The following is a 24,914-nucleotide window of genomic DNA, read 5'->3' on the forward strand; positions in this document are numbered from 1 at the left end:
ACAGAAATTACATCGGAATTATATACAAGTGGCGCAATGCCGACTTAAGTAGAAGAAGACTGACCCTTCTTATTGGCTATGTTTTGAACCATTCCTGTGACACTAGTTACAGATTCCGATACTTCACATCAGGTTTACTGTATCCCTCTGACCTTATTATTGACGATGAAACACAGAAATTGCATCTTAGTTAAATACTAAAGGCTCAATGCCAACTTAAGTACGGGGAGACTGACTCCTCTTACCGTCTATGTTTTGAACCATTCCTGTGACACAAGTTATAGATTCCGATGCTTCACTCCAGGTTTACTGTATCCCTCTGACCTTCTTATTGACGATCAAACACAGAAAATGCGTCGGAATTAAATACAAAAGGCACACTGCCGACTCAAGTACAAGAGGACTGGCTCTTCTTACTGTCTATGATTCGAACCATTCCTGTGAGACCGGTTTTAGATTCCGACGCTTGTCTTCAGGTTTACTGTATCCCTTGGACCTTCTTATTGACGACGAAACACAGAAACTGCATTGGAATTAAATAGAAAAGCCACAATGTCGACTTAAGTACAAGAAAACTGACTCTTCTTACTGTCTATGTTATGAAACATTCCTGTGACACAAGTTATAGATTCCGTGCATAACGTCAGGTTTATTGTATCCCTCTGACCTTCGTATTGACGATGAAACACAGAAATTGGATCGGAATTAAATACGAAAGGCACAATGCCGACTTAAGTACAAAAGCACTGACTCTTCTTACTCTCTATGATTTGAACCATTCCTGTGACACTAGTTATAGATTCCGATGCTTCACTTCAGGTTTACTGTAACCCTTTGACCTTCTAATTGACGATGAAACACGGATATTGCATCGGAATTAAATACAAAAGGCACAATACCGACTTAAGTACTAGATGACTGACCATCGTTAGTGTCTATGTTTTGAACTAGTCCTGTGACAATAGTTATAGATTCCGATCCTGTACATCAGGTTTACTGTATCACTCTCACCTTCTTATTGACGATGAAACACAGGAATTGCATCGGAATTAAATACAAAAGGCACAATGCCGACTCAAGTACAAGAAGACTGGCTCTTCTTACTGTCTATGTTTTGAACCTTTCCTGTGAGACCGTTTTTAGATTCCGATGCTTCACTTGAGGTTTACTGTATCCCTCTGACCTTCTTATTGACGATTAAACACAGAAATTGCATCGGAATTAAATACAAAAGGCTCAATACCGACTCAAGTACAAGAAGACTGGCTCTTCTTACTGTCTATGTTATGAACCATTCCTGTGACACTAGTTATAGTTTCCGATGCTTCACTTCAGGTTTACTGTATCTCTATGATCTTCTCACTGACGATGAAACACAGATATTGCATCGGAATTAAATACAAAAGGCACAATGCCGACTTAAGTACAAGAAGACTGACCTTTCTTACTGTCTATGTTTTGAACCATTCCTGTGACACTAGTTATAGATTCAGATGCTTCACTTCAGGTTTACTGTATCCCTCTGACCTTCTTATTGACGATGAAACACAGAAATTGCATCGGAATTAAATACAAAAGGCACAATGCTGACTTAAGTACAAGAGAACTGACTCTTCTTACTGTCTATGTTTTGAACCATTCATGTGACACTAGTTATAGTTTCCGATGCTTCACTTCAGGTTTACTGTAACCCTCTGACCTTCTTATTGACGATGAAGCACAGAAATTGCATCGGAATTAAATACAAAAGGCCCAATGCCGACTTAAGTACAAGAAAACTGACTCTTCTTACTGTCTACGTTGTGAACCATTCCTGTGACACTAGTTATAGATTCAGATGCTTCACTTCAGGTTTACTGTATCCCTCTGACCTTCTTATTGACGATGAAACACAGAAATTGCATCGGAATTATATACAAGTGGCACAATGCCGACTCAAGTACAAGAGGAACGGCTTTTCATACTGTCTATGTTTTGAACCTTTCCTGTGAGACCGGATTTAGATTCCGATGCTTCACTTCAGGTTTACTGTATCCCTTGGACCTTCTTATAGACGACGAAACACAGAAATTGCATCGGGATTAAATAGAAAAGCACAATGCCGACTTAAGTACAAGAAAACTGACTCGTCTTACTGCCTTTGTTATATACCATTCCTGTGACACTAGTTATACATACCGATGCTTCACTTCAGGTTTACTGTATCCCTTGGACCATCTGATTGACGACGAAACACAGAAATTGCTTCGGAATTAAATAGAAAAGGCTCAAAGCCGACTTAACAACAAGAAAACTGACTCTTCTTAGTGTCTATGATTTGAAACATTCCTGAGACACTAGTTATAGTTTCCGATGCTTCACTTCAGGTTTACTGTATCCCTCTGATCTTCTTATTGACGAAGAAACACAGAAATTGCATCGGAATTAAAAACAAAAGGCTCAATACCGACTCAAGTACAAGAAGACTGCCTCTTCTTACTGACTATGTTTTGAACCATTCCTGTGACACTAGTTATAGTTTCCGATGCTTCACTTCAGGTTTACTGTATCTCTCTGATCTTCTTATTGACGATGAAACACAGAAATTGCATCGGAATTAAATACAAAAGTCTCAATGCCGACTCAAGTACAAGAAGACTGGCTCTTCTTACTGTCTATGTTTTGAACCATTCCTGTGTCACTGGTTATAGATTCAGATGCTTGACTTCAGGTTTACTGTCTCCCTCTGACCTTCTTATTGACGATGAAACACAGAAATTGCGTCGGAATTAAATACAAAAGGCACAATGCCGACTCAAGTAAAAGGAAACTGGCTCTTCTTACCGTCTATGTTTTGATCCTTTCCTGTGAGTTCGGTTTTTGATTCCGATGCTTCACTTCAGGTTAACTGTATCCCGCTGACCTTCTTATTGACGATGAAACACAGGACTTGCATTGGAATTAATCACAAAAGGCACAATGCCGACACAAGAACAAGAAGACTGGCTCTTCTTACTGTCTATGTTTTGAACCTTTCCTGTGAGACCGTTTTTAGATTCCGATGCTTCACTTGAGGTTTACTGTATCCCTCTGACCTTCTTATTGACGATGAAACACAGAAATCGCATCGGAATTAAATACAAAAGGCTCAATACCGACTCAAGTACAAGAAGACTGCCTCTTCTTACTGACTATGTTTTGAACCATTCCTGTGACACTAGTTATAGCTTCCGATGCTTCACTTCAGGTTTACTGTATCTCTCTGATCTTCTTATTGACGATGAAGCACAGATATTGCATCGGAATTAAATACAAAAGGCACAATGCCGAGTTAAGTACAAGAAGACCGACCTTTCTTACTGTCTATGTTTTGAACCATTCCTGTGACACTAGTTATAGATTCCGATGCTTCACTTCAGGTTTACTGTATCCCTCTGACCTTCATATTGCCGATGAAGCACAGAAATTGCATCGGAATTAAATAGAAAAGGCCCAATGCCGACTTACGTACAAGAAAACTGACTCTTCTTACTGTCTATGTTGTGAACCATTCCTGTGACACTAGTTATAGATTCAAATGCTTCACTTCTGGTTTACTGTATTCCTCTGACCGTCTTATTGACGATGAAACACAGAAATTGCATCGGAATTAAATACAAAAGGCACAATGCCGACTCAAGTACAAGAAGACAGGCTCTTCTTACTGTCTATGCTTTGAACCATTCCTGTGACACTAGTTATAGATTCCGATGATTCACTTCAGGTTTACTGTATCCCTCTGACCTTCTTATTGACGATGAAACACAGAAATTGCATCGGAATTAAATACAAAAGTCTCAATGTCGACTCAAGTACAAGAAGACTGGCTCTTCTTACTGTCTATGTTTTGAACCATTCCTGTGTCACTGGTTATAGATTCAGATGCTTGACTTCAGGTTTACTGTCTCCCTCTGACCTTCTTATTGACGATGAAACACAGAAATTGCGTCGGAATTAAATACAAAAGGCACAATGCCGACTCAAGTACAAGAAGACTGGCTCTTCTTACTGTCTATGTTTTGAACCATTCCTGTGACACCAGTTAAAGATTCCGAGGCTTCACTTTAGGTTTACTGTATCCCTCTGACCTTCATATTGACGATGAAACACAGACATTGCATCGGAATTTTATACAAGTGGCACAATGCCGACTCAAGTACAAGAGGACCGGCTTTTCTTACTGTCTATGTTTTGAACCTTTCCTGTGAGACCGGATTTAGATTCCGATGCTTCACTTCAGGTTTACTGTATCCCTTGGACCTCCTTATTGTCGACGAAACACAGAAAATGCATCGGAATTAAATAGAAAAGCACAATGCCAACTTAAGTACAAGACAACTGACTCTTCTTACTGCCTTTGTTTTGTACCATTCCTGTGACACTAGTTATAGATTCAGATGCCTCACTACAGGTTTACTGTATCCCTCTGACCTTCTTATTGACGATGAAACACAGAAATTGCGTCGGAATTAAATACAAAAAGCACAATGCCGACTCAAGAACAAGAAGACTGGCTCTTCCTACTGTCTATGTTTTGAACCATTATTATGACACCAGTTGTAGATTCCGATGATTCAATTCAGGCACTTGTACTTAAGTACAAGAAGACTGACCCTTCTTACTATCTATGTTTTGAACCATTCCTGTGGCACTAGTTAGAGATTCCGATATTCCACGTCAGGTTTACTACACCCCTCTGACCTTCTTATTGACGATGAAACACAGAAATTGCATCGGAATTTAATACAAAAGGCACAATGCCGACTTAAGTACAAGAAAACTGACGCTTCTTACTGTTTATGTTTCGAACCATTCCTGTGACACTAGTTATAGATACCGATGCTTCACGTCAGGTTTACTGCATCCCTCTGACCTTCTTATTGACGATGAAACACAGAAATTGCATCTTAGTTAAATACAAAAGGCTCAATGCCGACTTAAGTACAGGAAGACTGACTCTTCTTACCGCCTATGTCTTGAACCATAAGTGTGCCACTAGTTATAGATTCCGATGCTTCACTTCAGATTTACTGTATCCCACTGACCTTCTTATTGACGATCAAACACAGAAATTGCATCGGAATTAAATACAAAAGTCACAATGCCGACTCAAGTACAAGAGGACTGGCTTTCCTTACTGTCTATGTTTTTAACCTTTCCTCTGAGACCGGATTTAGATTCCGAAGCTTCACTTCAGGTTTACTGTATCCCTTCGACCGTCTTATAGACGACGAAACACAGAAACTGCATCGGAATTAAATAGAAAAGGCACAATGTCGACTTAAGTACAAGAAAACTGACTCTTCTTACTGTCTATGTTTGAAACATTCCTGTGACACTAGTTATAGATTCCGATGCATCACTTCAGGTTTATTGTATCCCTCTGACCTTCTTATTGATGACGGAAAACAGAAATTGCATCTTAATTAAATACAAAAGGCACAATGCCGACTTAAGTATAAGAAAACTGACACTTCTTACTGTCTATGCTTTGAACCATTCCTGTGACACTAGTTATAGATTCCAATGCTTCACTTCAGGTTTACTGTATCCCTCTGACATTCTTATTGACGATGAAACACAGAAATTGCATCGGAATTAAATACAAAAGACACAATGCTGACTCAAGTACAAGAAGACTGGCTCATCCTACTGTCTATGTTTTGAACCTTTCCTGTGAGCCCAGTTTTAGATTCCGATGCTTGACTTCAGGTTTACTGTATCCCTTGGACCTTCTTATTGACGATGAAACACAGAAATTGCATCGGAAATAAATAGAAAAGGTACAAAGCCGACATAAAAACAAGAAAACTGACTCTTCTTACTGTCAATGTTTTGAACCATTCCTGTGACACCAGTTGTAGATTCCGATGCTTCACTTCAGGTTAACTGTGTCCCTCTGACCTTCTTAATGACGATGAAACACAGAAATTGCATCAGAATACAAACAAAAGGCACAATGCCGACTTAAGTACTAGAAGACTGACCATCCTTACTGTCTATGTTTTGAACTATTCCTGTGACACTAGTTATTGATTCCGATCCTTTACTTCAGGTTTACTGTATCACTCTGACCTTCTTATTGACAATGAAACACGGAAATTGCATCGGAATTAAATATAAAAGGCACAATGCCGACTCAAGTACAAGAAGACTGGCTCTTCTTACTGCCTATGTTTTGAACCTTTCCTGTGAGACCGGTTTTAGATTCCGATGCTTCACTTCAGGTTCACTGTATCCCTCTGACCTTCTTATTGACGATGGGACACAGGAATTGCATCGGAATTAAATACAAAAGGCACAATGCCGACTCAAGTGCAAGAAGATTGGCTCTTCTTACTGTCAATGTTTTGATCCTTTCCAGTGAGACCGGTTTTAGATTCCAATGCTTCACTTCAGGTGTACTGTATCCCTCTGACCTTCCTATTGACGATGAAACAAAGAAATTGCATCGGAATTAAATACAAAAGTCTCAATGCCGACTCAAGTACAAGAAGACTGGCTCTTCTTACAGTCTATGTTTTGAACCATTCCTGTGACACTAGTTATAGATTCAGATGCTTCACTACAGGTTTACTGTATCCCTCTGACCTTCCTATTGACGATGAAATACAGAAATTGCGTCGGAATTAAATACAAAAGGCACAAAGTCGACTCAAGTACAAGAAGACTGGCTCTTCTTACTGTCTATGTTTGAACCATTCCTATGACACCAGTTATAGATTCCGATGATTCAATTCAGGTGTACTGTATCCCTCTGACCTTCTTATTGACGATCAAACACAGAAATTGCATCGGAATTAAATACAAAAGTCACAATGCCGACTCAAGTACAGGAGGACTGGCTCTCCTTACTGTCTATGTTTTGAACCTTTCCTCTGAGACCGGATTTAGATTCCGATGCTTCACTTCAGGTTTAAAGTATCCCTTGGACCTTCTTATAGACGACGAAACACAGAAACTGCATCGGAATTAAATAGAAAAGGCACAATGCCGACTTAAGTACTAGAAGACTGACCATCCTTACTGTCTATGTTTTGAACTATTCCTGTGACACTAGTTATAGATTCCGATGCTTCACGTCAGGTTTACTATATCCCTCTGACCTTCTTATTGACGATGAAACACAGAAATTGCATCGGAATTAAATACAAAAGGCACAATGCCGACTTAAGTACAAGAAAACTGACGCTTCTTACTGTTTATGTTTCGAACCATTCCTGTGACACTAGTTATAGATTCCAATGCTTCACGTCAGGTTTACTGCATACCTCTGACCTTCTTATTGACGATGAAACACAGAAATTGCATCTTAGTTAAATACAAAAGGCTCAATGCCGACTTAAGTACAGGAAGGCTGACTCTTCTTACCGCCTATGTTTTGAACCATTCCTGTGACACTAGTTATAGATTCCGATGCTTCAATTCAGTTTTACTGTATCCCTCTGACCTTCTTATTGACGATCAAACACAGAAATTGCATCGGAATTAAATACAGAAGTCACAATGCCGACTCAAGTACAAGAGGACTGGCTCTCCTTACTGTCTATGTTTTGAACCTTTCCTCTGAGACCGGATTTAGATTCCGATGCTTCACTTCAGGTTTACTGTATCCCTTGGACCTTCTTATAGACGACGAAACACAGAAACTGCATCGGAATTAAATAGGAAAGGCACAATGTCGACTTAAGTACAAGAAAACTGACTCTTCTTACTGTCTATCTTTGAAACATTCCTGTGACACAAGTTATAGATTTCGATGCATCACTTCTGGTTTATTGTATCCCTCTGACCTTCTTATTGAATACGAAACACAGAAATTGCATCTTAATTAAATACAAAAGGCACAATGCCGGCTTAAGTAAAAGAATACTGACTCTTCTTACTGTCTATGCTCTGAACCATTCCTGTGACACTAGTTACAGATTCCAATGCTTCACTTCAGGTTTACTGTATACCTCTGCCATGCTTATTGACGATGAAACTCAGAAATTGCATCGGAATTAAATACAAAAGACACAATGCTGACTCAAGTACAAGAAGACTGGCTCATCCTACTGTCTATGTTTTGAACCTTTCCTGTGAGCCCAGTTTTAGATTCCGATGCTTGACTTCAGGTTTACTGTATCCCTTGGACCTTCTTATTGACGATGAAACACAGAAATTGCATCGGAAATAAATAGAAAAGGTACAAAGCCGACATAAAAACAAGAAAACTGACTCTTCTTACTGTCAATGTTTTGAACCATTCCTGTGACACCAGTTGTAGATTCCGATGCTTCACTTCAGGTTAACTGTGTCCCTCTGACCTTCTTAATGACGATGAAACACAGAAATTGCATCAGAATACAGACAAAAGGCACAATGCCGACTTAAGTACTAGAAGACTGACCATCCTTACTGTCTATGATTTGAACTATTCCTGTGACACTAGTTATTGATTCCGATCCTTTACTTCGGGTTTAATGTATCACTCTGACCTTCTTATTGACAATGAAACACGGAAATTGCATCGGAATTAAATATAAAAGGCACAATGCCGACTCAAGTACAAGGAGACTGGCTCTTCTTACTGTCTATGTTTTGAACCTTTCCCTTTGAGACCGGTTTTAGATTCCGATGCTTCACTTCAGGTTCACTGTATCCCTCTGACCTTCTTATTGACGATGAAACACAGGAATTGCATCGGAATTAAATACAAAAGGCACAATGCCGACTCTAGTACAAGAAGACTGGCTCTTCTTACTGTCAATGTTTTGAACCTTTCCTGTGAGACCGGTTTTAGATTCCAATGCTTCACTTCAGGTTTACTGTATCCTTCTGACCTTCTAATTGACGATGAAACACAGAAATTGCATCGGAATTAGATACAAAAGGCACAATGCCGACGCAAGTACCAGAAGACTGGCTCTTCTTACTGTCTATGTTTTGAACCATTCCTGTGACACTAGTAATAGATTCCGATGCTTCACTTCAGGTTTACTGTATCCCTCTGACCTTTATATTGACGATGAAACACAGAAATTGCATCGGTATTATATACAAGTGGCAAAATGATGACTTAAGTACAAGAAGACTGACCCTTCTTACTGTCTATGTTTTGAACCATTCCTGTGACACTAGTTATGGATTCCGATGCTTCTCTTCAGGTTTACAGTATCCCTCTGACCTTCCTATTGACGATCAAACACAGAAATTGCATCGGAATTAAGTACAAAAGGCACAATCCCGACTCAAGTACAAGAGGACTGGCTCTTCTTACTGCCTATGTTTTGAACCTTTTCTGTGAGACCGGATTTAGATTCCGCTGCTTCACTTCAGGTTTTTCTCTATCCCTTGGACCTTCTTATTGACGACGAAACACAGAAATTGCATCGGAGTTAAATAGAAAAGCACAATGCCAACTTAAGTACAAGAAAACTGACTCTTCTTACTGCCTTTGCTTTGTACCATTCCTGTGACACTAGTTATAGATACCGATGCTTCACTTCAGGTTTACTGTATTCCTCTGACCGTCTTATTGACGATGAAACACAGAAATTGCATCGGAACTAAATACAAAAGGCACAATGCCGACTCAAGTACAAGAAGACTGGCTCGTCTTACTGTCTATGTTTTGAACCTTTCCTGTGAGCCCAGTTTTAGATTCCGATGCTTGACTTCAGGTTTACTGTATCCCTTGGACCTTCTTATTGACGCCGAAACACAGAAATTGCATCGGAATTAGATACAAAAGGCACAATGCCGACTCAAGTACCAGAAGACTGGCTCTTCTTACTGTTTATGTTTCGAACCATTCCTGTGACACTAGTTATAGATTCCAATGCTTCACGTCAGGTTTACTGCATACCTCTGACCTTCTTATTGACGATGAAACACAGAAATTGCATCTTAGTTAAATACAAAATTCACAATGCCGACTCAAGTACAAGAAGACTGTCTCTTCTTACCATCTATGCTTTGAACCATTCCTGTGACACTACTTATAGATTCGGATGCTTCATTTCATGTTTACTGTATCCCTCTGACCTTCTTATTGACGATCAAACACAGAAATTGCATCGGAATTAAATACAAAGGGCACAATGCCGACTCAAGTACAAGGGGACTGGCTCTTCTTACTGTCTATGTTTTGAACCTTTCCTGTGAGACCGGATTTAGATTCCGATGCTTCACTTCAGGTTAACTGTATCCCTTGGACCATCTTATTGACGACGAAAGACAGTTATTGCATCGGAATTAAATTAAAAAGCAGAATGCCAACTTAAGTACAAGAAAACTGACTCTTCTTACTGCCTTTGTTTTGTACCATTCCTGTGAAACTAGATATAGATACTGATGCTTCACTTGAGGTCTACTGTATCCCTCTGACCGTCTTATTGACGATGAAACACAGAAATTGCATCGGAATTAAGTACAAAAGGCACAATGCCGACTCAAGAACAAGAAGACTGGCTCCTCTTACTGTCTATGTTTGGAACCTTTCCTGTGACACCGGTTTTAGATTCCGATGCTTCAATTCAGGTTTACTGTATCCCTCTGACTTTCTTATTGACGATGAAACACAGAAATTGCATCGGAATGAAATACAAAACGCACAATGCCAACTTAAGTACAATAAACTAACTCTTCTTACTGTCTATGTTTTGAACCATTCCTGTGACACTAGCTACAGATTCCAATGCATCCCTTCAGGGTCACAGTATAACTCTGACCTTCTTATTGACGATGAAACACAGAAATTGCATCGGAATTAAATACAAAAGGCACAATGCCGAATTAAGTGCAAGTAAATTGACACTTCTTACTGTCAATGTTTTGAACCATTCCTGTGACACTAGTTATAGATTCCGATGCTTCACTTCAGGTTTACTGTATCCCCCTGACTTTCTTATTGACAATGAAACACAGAAATTGCATCGGAATGAAATGCAAAACGCACAATGCCAACTTATGTACAATAAACTGACTCTTCTTACTGTCTATGTTTTGAACCATTCCCGTGACACTAGTTATAGATTCCGATGCTTCAGTTCAGGTTTACTGTATTCCTCTAACCTTCGTATTGACGATGAAACACAGAAATTGCATCGGAATTAAATATGAAAGGCACAATGCCGAATTAAGTACAAGTAAACTGACTCCTCTTATTGTCTATGCTTTGAACTATTCCTGTGACACTAGTTATAGAATCCAATGCTTCACTTCAGGTTTACTGTATCCCTCTGACCTTCTTATTGACGATGAAATACAGAAATTGCATCGGAATTAAATACAAATGGCACAATGCCGACTTAAGTACAAATAAACTGACTCTTCTTACTGGCTATGTTTTGAACCATTCCTGTGACACCAGTTATAGATTCCGATGCTTCACTTCAGGTTTATTGTATCCCTCTGACTTTCGTATTGACGATGACACACAGAAATTGCATCGGAATTAAATACAAAAGGCACAATGCTAACTTAAGTACAAGAAAACTGACTCTTCTTACTGTCTATGTTGTAACCATTCCTGTCACACTAGTTATAGATTCCTATTCTTCACGTCAGGTTTACTTTATCCCTCTGACCATCTGATTGACGTGAAACACAGTAATTGCATCGGAATTAAATACAAATGGCACAATGCCGACTTAAGTACAAGAAAACAGACTCTTGTTACTGCCTATGTCTTGAACCATTCCTGTGACACTACTTATAGATTTCGATACTTCACTTCAGGTTTACCGTATCCCTCTGACCTTCTTATTAACGATGAAACACAGAAATTGCATCGGAATTAAATACAAAAGGCACAATGCTGACTTAAGTACAAGAAATCTGACTCTTCTTACTGTCTATGCTTTGAAGCATTCCCGTGACACTAGTAATAGATTCCGATGCATCACTTCAGGTTTACTGTATCCCTCTGACCTTCATATTGACGATGAAACACAGAAATTGCATCGGAATTAAATACCAAAGGCACAATGCCGACTTAAGTACAAAAAAACTAAGTATTCCTATTGTCTATGTTTGAACCATTCCTGTGACACTAGTTATAGATTACGATGCTTCACTTCAGGTTTTCTGTACCCCTCTGACCTTCTTATTGACGATGAAACACAGAAATTGCATCGGAGTTAAATACAAAAGGCACAATGACGACTTAAGTACAAGAAGACTGACCTTTCTTACTGTCTATGTTTTGAACCATTCCTGTGACACTAGTTATAGATTCCGATGCGTCACATCAGGCTTACTGTAACCCTCTGACCTTCTTATTGACAATGAAACACAGAAATTGCATCGGAATTAAATACAAAAGGCACAATGCCGAGTTATGTACAAGAGGACTGACTCTTCTTACTGTCTATGTTTTGAACATTTCCTGTGACACTAGTTATAGATTCCGATGCTTCACTTTACGTTTACTGTATCCCTCTGACCTTCTTATTGATGATGAAACACAGAAATTGCATCGGAATTATATACAAAAGGCACAATGCCGACTTAAGTACAAGAAAATTGACTCTTCTTACTGTCTATGTTTTGAACCATTCCTGTGACACTAGTTACAGATTACGATGCTTCACTTCAGGTTCACTGTATCCCTCTGACTTCTTATTGACGATGAAACACAGAAATTGCATCGGAATGAAATACAAAACGCACAATGCCAACTTAAGTTCAAGTAAACTGACCCTTCTTACTGTCTATGTTTTGAACCATTCCTGTGACACTAGTTATGGATTCCGATGCTTCACTTCAGGTTTACTGTATCCCTCTGACCTTCTTATTGACGATGAAACACAGAAATTGCATCGGAATTAATTACAAAAGGCACAATGACGAATTAAGTACAAGTAAACTGACTCTTCTTACTGTCTATGTTCTGAACTATTCCTGTGACACTAGTTATAGATTCCGATGCTTCACTTCAGGTTTACTGTATCCCTCTGACCTTCTTATTGACGATGAAGCACAGAAATTACATCGGAATTAAATACAAAAGGCACAATGCCGAATTAAGTACAAGTAAACTGACTCTTCTTACTGTCTATGTTGTGAACCATTCCTGTGACACTAGTTATAGATTCCGATGCTTCACTTCAGGTTTACTGTAACCCTCTGACCTTCTTATTGACGATGAAACACAGAAATAGCATCGGAATTAAATATAAAAGGCACAATGCCGAGTTATGTACAAGAAGACTGACTCTTCTTACTGTCTATGTTCTGAAGCATTCCTGTGACACTAGTTATAGATTCCGATGCTTTACTTTACGTTTACTGTATCCCTCTGACCTTCGTATTGACGATGAAACACAGAAATTGCATCGGAATTAAATACAAAAGGTATAATGCCGACTTAAGTACAGGAAAATCGACTCTTCTTACTGTCTATGATTTGAACCATCCCTGTGACACTAGTTATAGATTCCGATGCTTCAGTTCAGGTTTACTGTATCCCTCTGACCTTCTTATTGACGATGAAACACAGAGATTGCATCGGAATGAAATACAAAACGCCCAATGCCAACTTAAGTACAAGTAAACTGACTCTTCTTGCTCTCTATGTTTTGTACCATTCCTGTGACACTAGTTATAGATTCCAATGCTTCACTTCAGGTTTACTGTATCCCTCTGACCTGCTTATTGACGATGAAACACAGAAATTGCATCGGAATTAAATACAAAAGGCACAATGCCGAATTAAGTACAAGTAAACTGACTCTTCTTACTGTCTATGTTTTGAAACATTCCTGTGACACTAGTTATAGATTCCGATGCTTGCCTTCAGGTTTACTGTATCCCTCTGACTTTCGTATTGACAATGACACACAGAAATTGCATCGGAATTAAATACAAAACGCACAATGCTAACTTAAGTACAAGAAAACTGACTCTTCTTACTGTCTATGTTATAACCATTCCTGTGACACTAGTTATAGATTCCTATGCTTCACTTCAGGTTTACTGTATCTCTCTGACCTTCATATTGACGACGAAACACAGAAATTGCATCGGAATTAAATACAAAAGGCACAATGCCGACTTAAGTACAAGAAATCTGACTCTTCTTACTGTCTATGCTTTGAAGCATTCCTGTGACACTAGTAATAGATTCCGATGCATCACTTCAGGTTTACTGTATCCCTCTGGCCTTCATATTGACGATGAAACACAGAAATTGCATCGGAAATAAATACCAAAGGCACAATGCCGACTTAAGTACAAAAAAACTAAGTATTCCTATTGTCTATGTTTGAACCATTCCTGTGACACTAGTTATAGATTACGATGCTTCACTTCAGGTTTTCTGTATCCCTCTGACCTTCTTATTGACGATGAAACACAGAAATTGCATCGGAGTTAAATACAAAAGGCACAATGACGACTTAAGTACAAGAAGACTGACCTTTCTTACTGTCTATGTTTTCAACCATTCCTGTGACACTAGTTATAGATTCCGATGCGTCACATCAGGCTTACTGTAACCCTCTGACCTTCTTATTGACAATGAAACACAGAAATTGCATCGGAATTAAATACAAAAGGCACAATGCCGAGTTATGTACAAGAGGACTGACTCTTCTTACTGTCTATGTTTTGAACAATTCCTGTGACACTAGTTATAGATTCCGATGCTTCACTTTACGTTTACTGTATCCCTCTGACCTTCTTATTGACGATGAAACACAGAAATTGCATCGGAATTATATACAAAAGGCACAATGCCGACTTAAGTACAAGAAAATTGACTCTTCTTACTGTCTATGTTTTGAACCATTCCTGTGACACTAGTTACAGATTACGATGCTTCACTTCAGGTTCACTGTATCCCTCTGACTTCTTATTGACGATGAAACACAGAAATTGCATCGGAATGAAATACAAAACGCACAATGCCAACTTAAGTTCAAGTAAACTGACCCTTCTTACTGTCTATGTTTTGAACCATTCCTGTGACACTAGTTATGGATTCCGATGCTTCACTTCAGGTTTACTGTATCCCTCTGACCTTCTTATTGACGATGAAACACAGAAATTGCATCGGAATTAATTACAAAAGGCACAATGCCGAATTAAGTACAAGTAAACTGACTCTTCTTACTGTCTATGTTTTGAACTATTCCTGTGACACTAGTTATAGATTCCGATGCTTCACTTCAGGTTTACTGTATCCCTCTGACCTTCTTATTGACGATGAAGCACAGAAATTACATCGGAATTAAATACAAAAGGCACAATGCCGAATTAAGTACAAGTAAACTGACTCTTCTTACTGTCTATGTTGTGAACCATTCCTGTGACACTAGTTATAGATTCCGATGCTTCACTTCAGGTTTACTGTAACCCTCTGACCTTCTTATTGACGATGAAACACCGAAATAGCATCGGAATTAAATATAAAAGGCACAATGCTAACTTAAGTACAAGAAAACAGACTCTTCTTACTGTATATGTTGTAACCATTCCTGTGACAGTAGTTGTAGATTCCGATGCTTCACTTCAGGTTTACAGTATCCCTCTGACCTTCTTATTGACGATGAAACACAGAAATTGCATCGGAATTAATTACAAAAGGCACAATGCCGAATTAAGTACAAGTAAACTGACTCTTCTTACTGTCTATGTTTTGAACTATTCCTGTGACACTAGTTATAGATTCCGATGCTTCACTTCAGGTTTACTGTATCCCTCTGACCTTCTTATTGACGATGAAGCACAGAAATTACATCGGAATTAAATACAAAAGGCACAATGCCGAATTAAGTACAAGTAAACTGACTCTTCTTACTGTCTATGTTGTGAACCATTCCTGTGACACTAGTTATAGATTCCGATGCTTCACTTCAGGTTTACTGTAACCCTCTGACCTTCTTATTGACGATGAAACACCGAAATAGCATCGGAATTAAATATAAAAGGCACAATGCCGAGTTATGTACAAGAAGACTGACTCTTCTTACTGTCTATGTTCTGAAGCATTCCTGTGACACTAGTTATAGATTCCGATGCTTTACTTTACGTTTACTGTATCCCTCTGACCTTCTTATTGACGATGAAACACAGAAATTGCATCGGAATTAAATACAAAAGGTATAATGCCGACATAAGTACAAGAAAATTGACTCTTCTTACTGTCTATGATTTGAACCATCCCTGTGACACTAGTTATAGATTCCGATGCTTCAGTTCAGGTTTACTGTATCCCTCTGACCTTCTTATTGACGATGAAACACAGAGATTGCATCGGAATGAAATACAAAACGCCCAATGCCAACTTAAGTACAAGTAAACTGACTCTTCTTACTCTCTATGTTTTGAACCATTCCTGTGACACTAGTTATAGATTCCGATGCTTCACTTCAGGTTTACTGTATCCCTCTGACCTGCTTATTGACGATGAAACACAGAAATTGCATCGGAATTAAATACAAAAGGCACAATGCCGAATTAAGTACAAGTAAACTGACTCTTCTTACTGTCTATGTTTTGAAACATTCCTGTGACACTAGTTATAGATTCCGATGCTTGCCTTCAGGTTTACTGTATCCCTCTGACTTTCGTATTGACAATGACACACAGAAATTGCATCGGAATTAAATACAAAAGGCACAATGCCGACTTAAGTACAAGAAATCTGACTCTTCGTACTGTCTATGCTTTGAAGCATTCCTGTGACACTAGTAATAGATTCCGATGCATCACTTCAGGTTTACTGTATCCCTCTGACCTTCTTATTGACGATGAAGCACAGAAATTGCATCGGAATTAAATACAAAAGGCACAATGCCGACTTCAGTACAAAAAAACTAACTCTTCCTATTGTCTATGTTGGAACCATTCCTGTGACACTAGTTATGGATTCCGATGCTTCACTTCAGGTTTACTGTATCTCTCTGACCTTCATATTGACGATGAAACACAGAAATTGCATCGGAATTAAATACAAAAGGCACAATGCCGACTTAAGTACAAGAAATCTGACTCTTCGTACTGTCTATGCTTTGAAGCATTCCTGTGACACTAGTAATAGATTCCGATGCATCACTTCAGGTTTACTGTATCCCTCTGGCCTTCATATTGACGATGAAACACAGAAATTGCATCGGAAATAAATACCAAAGGCACAATGCCGACTTAAGTACAAAAAAACTAAGTATTCCTATTGTCTATGTTTGAACCATTCCTGTGACACTAGTTATAGATTACGATGCTTCACTTCAGGTTTTCTGTATCCCTCTGACCTTCTTATTGACGATGAAACACAGAAATTGCATCGGAGTTAAATACAAAAGGCACAATGACGACTTAAGTACAAGAAGACTGACCTTTCTTACTGTCTATGTTTTCAACCATTCCTGTGACACTAGTTATAGATTCCGATGCGTCACATCAGGCTTACTGTAACCCTCTGACCTTCTTATTGACAATAAAACACAAAAATTGCATCGGAATTAAATACAAAAGGCACAATGCCTAGTTATGTACAAGAGGACTGACTCTTCTTACTGTCTATGTTTTGAACCATTCCTGTGACACTAGTTATAGATTCCGATGCTTCACTTTACGTTTACTGTATCCCTCTGACCTTCTTATTGACGATGAAACACAGAAATTGCATCGGAATTATATACAAAAGGCACAATGCCGAATTAAGTACAAGTAAACTGACTCTTCATACTGTCTATGTTTTGAACTATTCCTGTGACACTAGTTATAGATTCCGATGCTTCACTTCAGGTTTACTGTATCCCTCTGACATTCTTATTGACGATGAAATACAGAAATTGCATCGGAATTAAATACAAAGGGCACGATGCCGACTTAAGTACAAATAAACTGACCCTTCTTACTGTCTATGTTTTGAACCGCTCCTGTGACACCAGTTATAGATTCCGATGCTTCACTTCAGGTTTACTGTATCCCTCTGACTTTCGTATTGACGATGTCACACAGAAATTGCATCGGAATTAAATACAAATGGCACAATGCTAACTTAAGTACAAGAAAACAGACTCTTCTTACTGTATATGTTATAACCATTCCTGTGACAGTAGTTGTAGATTCCGATGCTTCACTTCAGGTTTACAGTATCCCTCTGACCTTCTTATTGACGATGAAACACAGAAATTGTATCGGAATCAAATACAAATGGCACAATGCCGTCTTAAGTACAAGAAATCTGACTCTTGTTACTGTCTATGTTTTCAACCATTCCTGTGACACTACTTATAGATTCCGATACTTCACTTCAGGTTTACTGTATCCCTCTGACCATCTTATTGACGATGAAACACAGAAATTGCATCGGAATTAAATACAAAAGGCACAATGCCGACTTAAGTACAAGAAATCTGACTCTTCTTACTGTCTATGCCTTGAAGCATTCCTGTGACACTAGTAATAGATTCCGATGCATCACTTCAGGTTTACTGTATCCCTCTGACCTTCATATTGACGATGAAACACAGAAATTGCATCGGAAATAAATACCAAGGCACAATGCCGACTTAAGTACAAAAAAACTAAGTATTCCTATTGTCTATGTTTGAACCATTCCTGTGACACTAGTTATAGATTACGATGCTTCACTTCAGGTTTTCTGTATCCCTCTGACCTTCTTATTGACGATGAAACACAGAAATTGCATCGGAGTTAAATACAAAAGGCACAATGACGACTTAAGTACAAGAAGACTGACCTTTCTTACTGTCTATGTTTTCAACCATTCCTGTGACACTAGTTATAGATTCCGATGCGTCACATCAGGCTTACTGTAACCCTCTGACCTTCTAATTGACAATGAAACACAGAAATTGCATCGGAATTAAATACAAAAGGCACAATGCCGAGTTATGTACAAGAGGACTGACTCTTCTTACTGTCTATGTTTTTAACCATTCCTGTGACACTAGTTATAGATTCCGATGCTTCACTTTACGTTTACTGTATCCCTCTGACCTTCTTATTGACGATGAAACACAGAAATTGCATCGGAATTAAATACAAAAGGCACAATGCCGACTTAATTATAAGAAAGCTGACTCTTCTTACTGTATATGCTTTGAACCATTCCTGTATCACTAGTTATAGATTCCGATGCTTCACTTCAGGTTTACTGTATCCCTCTGACCTTCTTATTGACGATGAAGCACAGAAATTGCATCGGAATTAAATACAAAAGGCACAATGCCGACTTCAGTACAAAAAAACTAACTCTTCCTATTGTCTATGTTGGAACCATTCCTGTGACACTAGTTATGGATTCCGATGCTTCACTTCAGGTTTACTGTATCTCTCTGACCTTCATATTGGCGATGAAACACAGAAATTGCATCGGAATTAAATACAAAAGGCACAATGCCGACTTCAGTACAAAAAAACTAACTTTTCCTATTGTCTATGTTGGAACCATTCCTGTGACACTAGTTATAGATTCCGATGCTTCACTTCAGGTTTACTGTATCCCTCAGACCTTCTTATTGACGGTGAAACACAGAAATTGCATCCGAATTAAATACAAAAGGCACAATGACGACTTAATTATAAGAAAACTGACTCTTCTTACTGTCAATGATTTAAACCATTCCTGTGACACTAGTTATAGATTCCGATGCTTCACTTCAGGTTTACTGTATCCCTCTGACGTTCTTATTGACGATGAAACACAGAAATTGCATCGGAATTAAATACAAAAGGCACAATGCCGACTTAAGTGCAAGAAAATTGAATCTTCTTACTGTCAATGCTTGAACCATTCCTGTGACACTAGTTATGGATTCCGATGCTTCACTTCAGGTTTACTGTATCCCTCTGACCTTCTTATTGACGATGAAACACAGAAATTGCATCGGAATTAAATACAAATGGCACAATGCCGACTTAAGTACAAGAAAAGTGACTCTTGGTATTGTCTATGTTTTGGACCATTCCTGTGACACTACTTATAGATTCCGATAATTCACTTCAGGTTTACTGTATCCCTCTGACCTTCTTATTGACGATGAAACACAGAAATTGCATCGGAATTAAATACAAAAAGCACAATGCCGACTTAAGTACAAGAAATCTGACTCTTCTTACTGTCTATGTTTTGAAGCATTCCTGTGACACTAGTAATAGATTCCGATGCTTCACTTCAGGTTTACTGTATCTCTCTGACCTTCATATTGACGATGAAACACAGAAATTGCATCGGAATTAAATACAAAAGGCACAATGCCGACTTCAGTACAAAAAAACTAATTCTTCCTATTGTCTATGTTGGAACCATTCCTGTGACACTAGTTATAGATTCCGATGCTTCACTTCAGGTTTACTGTGTCCCTCAGACCTTCTTATTGACGGTGAAACACAGAAATTGCATCCGAATTAAATACAAAAGGCACAATGACGACTTAATTATAAGAAAACTGACTCTTCTTCTGTCAATGATTTGAACCATTCCTGTGATACTAGTTATAGATTCCGATGCTTCACTTCAGGTTTACTGTATCCCTCTGACGTTCTTATTGACGATGAAACACAGAAATTGCATCGGAATTAAATACAAAAGGCACAATGCCGACTTAAGTACAAGAAAATTGAATCTTCTTACTGTCAATGCTTGAACCATTCCTGTGACACTAGTTATGGATTCCGATGCTTCACTTCAGGTTTACTGTATCCCTCTGACCTTCTTATTGACGATGAAACACAGAAATTGCATCGGAATTAAATACTTAAGGCACAATGCCCACTTAAGTACAAGACAACTGACTCTTCTTACTGTCTATGTTTTGAACCATTCCTGTGACACTAGTTATAGATTCCGATGCTTTACTTCAGGTTTACTGTATCCCTCTGACCTTCTTATTGACGATGAAACACAGAAAGTTCATCGGCATTAAATACAAAAGGCACAATGCCGGCTTAAGTACAAGAAAACTGACTCTTCTTACTGTCTATGATTTGAAACATTCCTGTGACACTAGTTGTAGATTCCGATGCTCCACTTCCGGTTTGCTGTATACCTCTGTCCATCTTATTGACGATGAAACACAGAAATAGCATCGGAATTCAATACATAGGCACAATGCCGACTTATGTACAAGTAAACTGAATCCTCTTACTGTCTATGATTTGAACCATTCCCGTGACAATAGTTATAAATTCCGATGCTTCACTTCAGGTTTACTGTATCCCTCTGACCTTCGTATCGACGATGACTCACAGAAATTGCATCGGAATTAAATACAAAATGCACAGTGCCGACTTAAGTACAAGAAAACTGACTCTTTTTACTTTCTATGTTTTAACCATTCCTGTGACACTAGTTATAGATTCCGATGCTACACATCACATTTACTGTATCCCTCTGACCTTCTTATTGACGACGAAACACAGAAATTGCATCGGAATTAAAAACAAATGGCACAATGCCGACTTAAGTACAAGAAAACTGACTCTTCTTACTATCTATGATTTGAACCATTCCTGTGACACTAGTATAGATTCCGATACTTCACTTCAGGTTTACCGTATCTCTCTGACCTTCTTATTGACGATGAAACACAGAAATTGCATCGGAATTAAATACAAAAGGCACAATGCCCACTTAAGTACAAGACAACTGACACTTCTTACTGTCTATGTTTTGAACCATTCCTGTGACACTAGTTATAGATTCCGATGCTTCACTTCAGGTTTACTGTATCCCTCTGACCTTCCTATTGACGATGAAACACAGAAATTTCATCGGCATTAAATAAAAACGCACAATGCCGGCTTAAGTACAAGAAAACTGACTCTTCTTACTGTCTATGTTTTGAAGCATTCCTGTGACACTAGTTATAGATTCCGATGCTTCACTTCAGGTTTACTGTATCCCTCTGTCCTTCTTATTGACGATGAAATACAGAAATTGCATCGGAATTCAATACAAAGGGCACAATGCCGACTTAAGAACAAGTAAACTAACTCTTCCTACTATCTATGTTTTGAGCTATTCCTGTGACGCTAGTTATAGATTCCGATGCTTCACTTCAGGTTTACTGTACCCCTCTGACTTTCGTATTGACGATGACTCACAAAATTGCACCGGAAATTAATACAAAAGGCACAATGCCGACTTAAGAACAAGAAAACTGACTCTACTTACTGTCTATGTTTTAGCTATTCCTGTGACACTAGTTATAGATTCCGAAGCTTCACTTCAGGTTTACTGTATCCCTCTGACCTTCTTATTGACGATGAAACACAGAAAGTGCATCGGAATTAAATACAAATGGCACAATGCCGACTTAAGTACAAGAAAACTGAGTCTGCTTACTGTCTATGTTCTGAACCATTCCTGTGACACTAGTTATAGATTCCGACACTTCACGGCAGGTTTACTGTATACCTCCGACCTTCTTCTTTGCGATGAAACACAGAAATTGCATCGGAATTAAATACAAATAGCACAATGCCGACTTAAGTACAAGAAAACTGACTCTTCTTACTGTCTATGTTCTGAACCATTCCTGTGACACTAGTTATAGATTCCGATGCTTCACTTTAGGTTTACTGTATCCCTCTGACCTTCTTATTGACGATGAAACACAGAAATTTCATCAGCATTAAATACAAAATGCACAATGCCGGCTTAAGTATAAGAAAACTGTCCCTTTTTACTGTCTATGTTTTGAAACATTCCTGTGACACTAGTTATAGATTCCGATGCTTCACTTCAGGTTTACTGTATCCCTCTGACCTTCTCAATGACGATGAAACACAGAAATTGCATCGGAATTAAATACAAATGGCACAATGCCGACTTAGGTACAAGAAAACTGACTCTTCTTACTGTCTATGTTTTGAACCATTCCTGTGACACTGGTATAGATTCCGAACTTCACTTCAGGTTTACTGTATCCCTCTGACCTCCTTATTGACGATGAAACACAGAAATTGCATCGGAATTAAATACAAAAGGCACAATGCCCACTTAAGTACAAGACAACTGACTCTTCTTACTGTCTATGTTTTGAACCATTCCTGTGACACTAGATATAGATTCCGATGCTTCACTTTAGGTTTACTGTATCTTTCTGACCTTCTTATTGACGATGAAACACAGAAATTTCATCAGCATTAAATACAAAATGCACAATGCCACTTAAGTACAAGACAACTGACTCTTCTTACTGTCTATGTTTTGAACCATTCCTGTGACACTAGTTATAGATTCCGATGCTTTACTTCAGGTTTACTGTATCCATCTGACCTTCTTATTGACCATGAAACACAGAAAGTTCATCGGCATTAAATACAAAAGGCACAATGAAGGCTTAAGTACAAGAAAACTGACTCTTCTTACTGTCTATGATTTGAAACATTCCTGTGATACTAGTTATAGATTCCGATGCTCCACTTCCGGTTTACTGTATACCTCTGTCCTTCTTATTGACGATGAAACACAGAAATAGCATTGGAAATCAATACAAAGGCACAATGCCGACTTATGTACAAGTAAACTGAATCCTCTTACTGGCTATGTTTTGAACCAATCCTGTGACACTAGTTATAAATTCCGATGCTTCACTTCAGGTTTACTGTATCCCTCTGACCTTCGTATCGACGGTGACACACAGAAATTGCATCGGAATTAAATACAAAATGCACAGTGCCGACTTAAGTACAAGAAAACTGACTCTTCTTACTTTCTAAGTTTTAACCATTCCTGTGACACTAGTTATAGATTCCGATGCTTCACATCACATTTACTGTATCCCTCTGACCTTCTTATTGACGATGAAACACAGAAATTGCATCGGGATTAAAAACAAATGGCACAATGCCGACTTAAGTACAAGAAAACTGACTCTTCTTACTATCTATTATTTCAACCATTCTTGTGACACTAGTATAGATTCCGATACTTCACTTCAGGTTTACTGTATCCCTCTGACCTTCTTATTGACGATGAAACACAGAAATTGCATCGGAATTAAATACAAAAGGCACAATGCCCACTTAAGTACAAGACAACTGACACTTCTTACTGTCTATGTTTTGAACCATTCCTGTGACACTAGTCATAGATTCCGATGCTTCACTTCAGGTTTACTGTATCCCTCTGACCTTCCTATTGACGATGAAACACAGAAATTTCATCGGCATTAAATACAAAACGCACAATGCCGGATTAAGTACAAGAAAACTGACTCTTCTTACTGTCTATGTTTTGAAACATTCCTGTGACACTAGTTATAGATTCCGATGCTTCACTTCAGGTTTACTGTATCCCTCTGTCCTTCTTATTGGCGATGAAATACAGAAATTGCATCGGAATTCAATACAAAGGGCACAATGCCGACTTAAGAACAAATAAACTGACTCTTCTTACTGTCTATGTTTTGATCCATTCCTGTGACGCTAGTTATAGATTCCGTTGCTTCACTTCAGGTTTACTGTACCCCTCTGATTTTCGTATTGATGATGACACACAAAATTGCACCGGAAATTAATATAAGAGGCACAATGCCGACTTAAGAACAAGAAAACTGACTCTTCTTACTGTCTGTGTTTTAACTATTCCTGTGACACTAGTTATAGATTCCGAAGCTTCACTTCAGGTTTACTGTATCCCTCTGACCTTCTTATTGACGATGAAACACAGAAATTGCATCGGAATTAAATACAAATGGCACAATGCCGACTTAAATACAAGAAAACTGAGTCTTCTTACTGTCTATGTTCTGAACCATTCCTGTGACACTAGTTATAGATTCCGACACTTCACTTCAGGTTTACTGTATACCTCTGACCTTCTTATTTGCGATGAAACACAGAAATTGCATCGGAATTAAATACAAAGTGCACAATGCCCACTTAAGTACAAGACAACTGACTCTTCTTACTGTCTATGTTTTGAACCA

The sequence above is a fragment of the Schistocerca americana genome, chromosome X (genome assembly GCF_021461395.2).
Source record: "Schistocerca americana isolate TAMUIC-IGC-003095 chromosome X, iqSchAmer2.1, whole genome shotgun sequence".
NCBI lineage: Eukaryota > Metazoa > Arthropoda > Insecta > Orthoptera > Acrididae > Schistocerca > Schistocerca americana.